This window comes from Stenella coeruleoalba, assembly GCF_951394435.1.
Source record: "Stenella coeruleoalba genome assembly, chromosome: 19".
NCBI lineage: Eukaryota > Metazoa > Chordata > Mammalia > Artiodactyla > Delphinidae > Stenella > Stenella coeruleoalba.
This window is the reverse complement of record NC_137165.1, coordinates 25,562,980-25,570,159: the sequence shown is the minus strand read 5'-3', so window position 1 is coordinate 25,570,159 and position 7,180 is coordinate 25,562,980.

Here is a 7,180-nt window from a genome sequence, read left to right as displayed (position 1 = left end):
TACCCAAGGGATGCAAGGATTCTTCAATATACGTAAATCAATTATGTGATAAGCCATATTAACAAATTGAAGAATAAAAACCATATGATCATCTCAATAGATGTAGAAATATCTTTTGAAAAACTTCAACACCCATTTATGATAAAAACTCTCCAGAAAGTGGGCATAGAGGGAACCTACCTCAACAAAATAAAGGCCATATATGACAAACCCACAGCAAACATCATTCTCAATGGTGAAAAACTGAAAGCATTTCCTCTAAGATCAGGAACAAGACAAGGATGTCCACTCTCACCACTATTATTCAACCTAGTTTTGGATGTCCTAGCCACAGCAATAAAAGAATAACAAGAAATAAAAGGAATATAAATTGGAAAAGAAGAAGTAAAACTGTCACTGTTTGCAGATGACATGATACTATACATAGAGAACCCTAAACATGTCACCAGAAAACTACTAGAGTTAATCAATGAATTTGGTAAAGTTGCAGGATACAAAATTAATGCACAGAAATCTCTTGCATTTCTATACACTAATGATAAAAAATCTGAAAAAGAAATTAAGGAAACACTCCCATTTCCCACTGCAACAAAAAGAATAAAATACCTAGGAGTAAACCTACCCAGGGAGACAAAAGACCTGTATGCAGAAAATTATAAGACACTGATGAAAGTAATTAAGAGGATACCAACAGATGGAGAGATATAGCATGTTCTTCTATTGGAAGAATCAATATTGTGAAAATGAATATACTACTCAAAGCAATCTACAGATTCAGTGCAATCCCTATCAAACTACCAATGGCATTTTTTAAGGAACTAGAACAACAATTCTTAAAATCTGTATGGAGACACAAAATACCCTGAATAGCCAAAGCAGTCTTGAGGGAAAAAAAAGGAGCTTGAGGAATCAGACTCCCTTACTTCAGACTACACTATAAAGCACAGTAATCAAGACAATATGGTACTGGCACAAAAACAGAAACATAGATCAATGGAACAGGATAGAAAGCCCAGAGATAAACTCATGCACCTATGGTCAACTAATCTATGAAAAAGGAGGCAAGGATATACAATGGAGAAAAGATTGTCTCTTCAATAAGTGGTGCTGGGAAAACTGGACAGCTACATGTAAAATAATTAAATTAGAACACTCCCTAACACCATACACAAAAATAAACTCAAAATGGATTAAAGACCTAAATGTAAGACTAAACACTATAAAACTCTTAGAGGAAAACATAGGAAGAACACTCTTTGACATAAATCACTGCAAGATTTCTTTGATCCACCTCCTAGAGTAATGGAAATAAAAACAAAAATAAAGAAATGGACCTAATGAAATTTCAAAGCTTTTGCACAACAAAGGAAACCATAAAGAAGATGAAAAAACAATGCTCAGAATAGGAATAAATATTTGCAAATGAATCAATGGACAAAGGATTAATCTTCAAAATATATAAACAGATAATGCAGCTCAATATTGAAAAAACAAACAACCCAATCCAGAAGTGGGCAGAAGACCTAAATAGACATTTCTCTAAAGAAGACATACAGATGGCCAAGAGGCATATGAAAAGCTGCACAATATCACTAATTATTAGAGAAATGCAAATCAAAACTACAATGAGGTATCACCCTCACACCAGTTAGAATGGGTATCATCAGAAAATTTACAAACAACAAATGCTGGAGAGGGTGTGGAAAAAAGGGAACTCTCTTGCACTGTTGGTGGGAATGTAAATTGATACAGCCACTATGGGGAACACTATGGAGGTTCCTTAAAAAACTAAAAACAGAACTCCCATTTGACCCAACAATCCCACTACTGGGCATATACCCAGAGTAAACCATAATTCAGAAAGACACATGGGGCTTCCCTGGTGGCACAGTGATTGAGAGTCCACCAGCCGATGCAGAGGACATGGGTTCGTGCCCCGGTCCAGGAAGATCCCACATGATGCGGAGCGGCTGGACCCATGAGCCCTGGCCGCTGAGCCTGCACGTCCAGAGCCTGTGCTCCACAACAGGAGAGGCTACAACAGTGAGAGGCCCATGTACGGCAAAAAAAAAAAAAGAAAGAAAAAGAAAAGACACATGCACCCCAGTTTTCATTGCAGCACTATTTACAATAACCAGGTCATGGAAGCAACCTAAGTGTCCAACAACAGGCGAATAGATAAAGAAGATGTGGTACATATACACAATGGAATATTACTCAGCCATAAAAAGGAACAAAATTGGGTCATTTGTTGAGATGTGGATGGATCTAGAGACTGTCATACAGAGTGAAGTAAGTCAGAAAGAGAAAAACAAATATCGTACATTAGCACATATATGTGCAACCTAGAAAAATGGTACAGATGAACTGGTTTGCAGGGCAGAAATTGAGATACAGATGTAGAGAACAAACGTATGGACACAAAGCAGGGAAAGTGGCAGGGGGTGGGGGTTAGGGTGTGATGAGTTGGGAAACTGGGATTGACATGTATACAGTGATGTGTATAAAATTGATGACTAAAAAACAAACAAACAAAGACCCAGCACAGTTAAAAATAAAAATAAATAAATTAATTTACAAAAAGAAAAAAAAGTGAACCAATTCATGATATAAAAAAAAGAAAAAAAAATTTCAGCAAGAGAAGTCTGGGATCAGTGAATACCAATGTGGCCTTCCTTGATTATTGGTTAAGAGATCACTGTGTTATTAACATTCAGGGGAGGAAGGTGGCTATTTACTTGAGACTGGTGAGAAGGGGTATTTATTTAGAAAGTTTGGGAAGTCAACATGTCTCTGAGGTTTGCCATCAGAGTCGTTCAAATACAAATAAAGATAATTGCATCATTAATCTACTTCTGCAGTTTGGAGAAGAAACCAAACCTGGAATAATCGATCTTAAAGGAAAATAAAGTCAGAGGGATATGACATTTGTTCTTTCAGTGAAGAGAGATTTAGAGTGAAAGAAAAGAGCCCATTTTATTCCATGGATGTGTAATGAAATACCCTAATATACACTCACCTATTTCTTTGAAGATGCTTCTTGGAAGGAACAGAAGGCAGAAAATGCTTCATCATCACTAGCCTTCCACTTTAATAGCCAGGACAGGAGAAGTTGAAAATCAGAGTTTTGTTTGTATTAGCTTGTGATATCAGATTTTATATTGAAGCCTGCCTAGTTTGCATTGCAATGGTCTCTGGAATATGTTACAAGAATTTATCAATGTTTTCTGCCCTCTGAGAGTGATTTTCCTTATATTTTCAATTTAATATTCACCATTGAATTATTCTGTTTTATAAAAAGACTGACAGTTTTAATCTAGAATTAGATAATTCATGAAAGCCAGCTTCTGGTGATTATTTGATTTAGAATTTAAAAGGTTTGCAAAATTATAAATCAGATATTTTTGCTTATCTTATCAGAAACTTTCTGTACCCAAGTATGTTACTTGTTCCTAACGTTAAAGTTCTGACTGAGACACTACGCATGTGATAATGTTCTTCCAGCAAATTATGACTCTTGAAGGTTGAGTTAACCAAGGGTCATTCCCTTTAGGAGAAACCATCCATAAAACAGTAGATTCTCCTTAGGATCAGAGTACATCATTCCTTCCCTAGAAATATGGTATCTCATTTTTAAAAGCTGGTCTAGGAGAGACAGGAGAGGGTATATTCACATGAGGCTTTTAAATCATAGAATGAACCTAATTTTTTTAAAGCAAACTTGAATATTTGAAATATTTTTACATTTACAGGAGAGTTGTAAAGACTAATAAAATGTATTAGTAACCATCATCTAGCTTCTCCTAATTTTATATCATACAAAACCATGGTATATTTATTGAAACTAAGAACTTTTTTAACATTTTTATTTTATATTGGAGTATAGTCGATTAGCAATGTTGTGATAGTTTCAGGGGCACAGCAAAGCTACTCAGCCATACATATACATGTATCCATTCTCCCCCAGACTCCCATCTCATCCAGGCTACCACATAACATTAAACAGATTTCCCTGTGCTATACAGTAGGTCCTTGTTGGTTATCGTTTTTAAATATTGCAGCATATACATGTCAATCCCAAAGTCTTTAGCTATCCCTTCCCTCCACCCTTCCCCCTGGTAACCATAAGTTCATTCTCTATGTCTGTGAGTCTGTTTCTGTTTCGTAAATACATTCATTTGTATCATCTCTTTTTAGATTCCACATATAAGTGATATCATCTGATATTCTTTTTCTCTGTCTGACTTACTTCACTAAGTATGAAAATCTCTAGGTCCATTCATGATGCTGCAAATGGTGTATTTCATTCTTATTTATGGCTGAGTAATATTCCATTGTACCACATTTTCTTTATCCATTCCTCTGTCCATGGACAGTTAGGTTTCTTTCATGTCTTGTCTATTGTAAACAATGCTGCAATGAACATTGGGGTGCATGTATCCTTTTGGACCATGTTTTTCTCTGGATAACTGCCCAGGAGTAAGATTGCAGGGTCATATGGTAGCTCTATTTTTAGTTTTTTAAGGAACCTCCATACTGCTCTCCATAGTGGTTATACAAATTTACATTCCCACCAACAGTGCAGGAGGGTTCCCTTCTCTCCACACCCTCTCCAGCATTTATTGTTTGTGGATTTTTTGATGATAGCCATTTTGACTATCATCAAAGTGGCTGTGTGAGGTGAGGTGTGAGCTGATAGCTCATTGTAGTTTTGATTTGCATTTCTCTAATCATTAGCGACATTGAACATCTTTTCACGTGCCTCTTGGCCATCTGTATGTCTTCCTTGGAAAAATGTCTATTTAGATCTTCTGTCCATTTTTTTGATTGGGTTGTTTGTTTTGATGATATAAAGCTGCATGAGCTGTTTGTAATTTTTGGACACCAATCCCTTCTCAGTCACATCATGTGCAAATAGTTTCTCCCAATCTGTGTGTTGTCTTTGCATTTTGTTTATGGTTTCCTTTGCTGTGCAAATGCTTTTGAGTTTAATAACATCCCATTTGTTTATTTTTATTTCCATTACTCTGGAAGATGGATAGGAAAAGATAGTGCTGCAATTTATGTCAGAGAGTGTTCTGCCTATGTTTTTCTCTAAGAGTTTTATAGTGTCCAGTCTTACATTTAGGTATTTAATCCAATTTGAGCTTATTTTTGTGTATTGTATTACAGAATTATCTAATTTCATTTTCTTTTTTTTTTTTTTTTTTTTTTTTTTGCGGTAAGTGGGCCTCTCACTGCTCTGGCCTCTCCCGTTGAGGAGCACATGGCTCCGGACGCGCAGGCTCAGCGGCCATGGCTCACGGGCCCAGCCGCTCTGCGGCATGTGGGATCTTCCCAGACCGGGGCACGAACCCATGTCCCCTGCATCGGCAGGTGGACTCCCAACCACTGCGCCACCAGGGAAGCCCTAATTTCATTTTCTTAAATGTAGCTGTCCAGTTTTCCCAGCACCATCTGTTGAAGATATCATCTTTCCACCATTGTATAGTCTTGCCTCTGTTGTCATAGATTAATTGATCATAGGTACATGGGTTTATTTCTGGGTTTTCCATCCTGTTCCATTGAGATATTGTTCTATTTTTGTTCCACTACCATACTGTTTTGATGATTATACCTTTGTAGTATAGTCTGAGGTCAGTGAACCTGATTACTCCATTTTCCTTTCTCAAGATTGCTTTGGCTATTCAGGGTCTTTTGTGTCTCCATACAAATTTTATGATTTTTTGTTCTAGTTATGTGAAAAATGCCATTGTTAATTTGACAGGGATTGCATTGAATCTGTGGATTGCCTTGAATACTGTAATATTCAATAGTATAATATTTATTCTTCCAATCCATGAACATGGTATATCTTTCCATCTGTTTGGGTCTTCTTTGCTTCAATTTCTTTCATCAGCATCTTTTAGTTTTTGGAGTACAGGTCTTTGTCTCCTTAAGTAAGTTTATTCTTAGGTATTTTATTCTTTTGAGGCAATGATAAATAGGATTGTTTTTGAATTTCTCTTTCTGACCTTTCATTGTTAGTGTGTAGAAATGCAGCACATTTCTGTGTAATAATTTTGTAGCCTGCAACTTTACCAAATTCTCTGATGAGCTCTAGTAGTTTTCTGGTAGTGTCTTTAGGATTTTCTATGTATAGTATCACGTCATTTGCAAACAGTGAGAGTTGAACTTCTTCTTTTCCAATTTGGATTCCTTTATTTCTTTTTCTTCTCTGATTGACATAGCTAGGACTTCCAAAACTATGTTGAATAAAAGTGGTGAGAGTGGACATCCTTGTCTTGTTTCTTAGAGGAATGCTTTCAGCTTTTCACCATTGAGTTTGATGCTAGCTGTATGTTTGTCATACATGGTCTTTACTATGTTGAGGTAGGTTCCCTCCATGCCCATTTTCTGGAGAGTTTTGTCATAAATGGGTTTTGAATTTTGTCAAAAGGTTTTTCTATATCTATTGAGCTTATCATATGGTTTTTATTCTTCAATTTGTTGATTGATTTGTGGATATTGAAAAATCCTTGCATCCCTGAGATAAATCCAACTTGATCATGGTTTATGATACTTTTAATGTATTGTTGGATTTGAACTGCTCGTATTTTGTTGAGGATTTTTGTGTCTAGGTTCGTCAGTGATATTGGCCTGTAATTTTCTTTTTTTGTGGTATCTTTGTCTGGTTTTGTTACGGTGATGGTGGCCTCATGAAATGAGTTTGGGAGTTTTCCTTCCTCTTCAACTCTTTCAGAAGGATAGGTGTTAGCTCTTTTCTAAAAGTTTGATAGAATTTGCCTATGAAGCCATCAGGTTCTGGGCTTTCATTAGTTGGGAGTTTTTAAATTACAGTTTCAATTTCAGTGCTTGTGATTGGTCTCTTCATATTTTCTAATTCTTCCTGGTCCAGTCTAGGGAGACTGTACCTTTCTAAGAATTTGTCCATTTCTGCCAGGTTGTCCATTTTATTGGCAAACAGTTGCATATAGTAGTTTCTTTTGATCCTTTGTATTTCTGTGGTGTCAGTTGTAACTTCTCCCTTCTAATTTCTAATTGTATTGATTTGAGTTCTCTCTCTTTTTTTCTTGATGAGTCTAGCTAAAGGTTTATCAGTTTTATCTTTTCAAAGAACCAGCTTTTAATTTCATTGATTTTGTTATTGTCTTCTTCATCTCTATTTCATTTATATCTG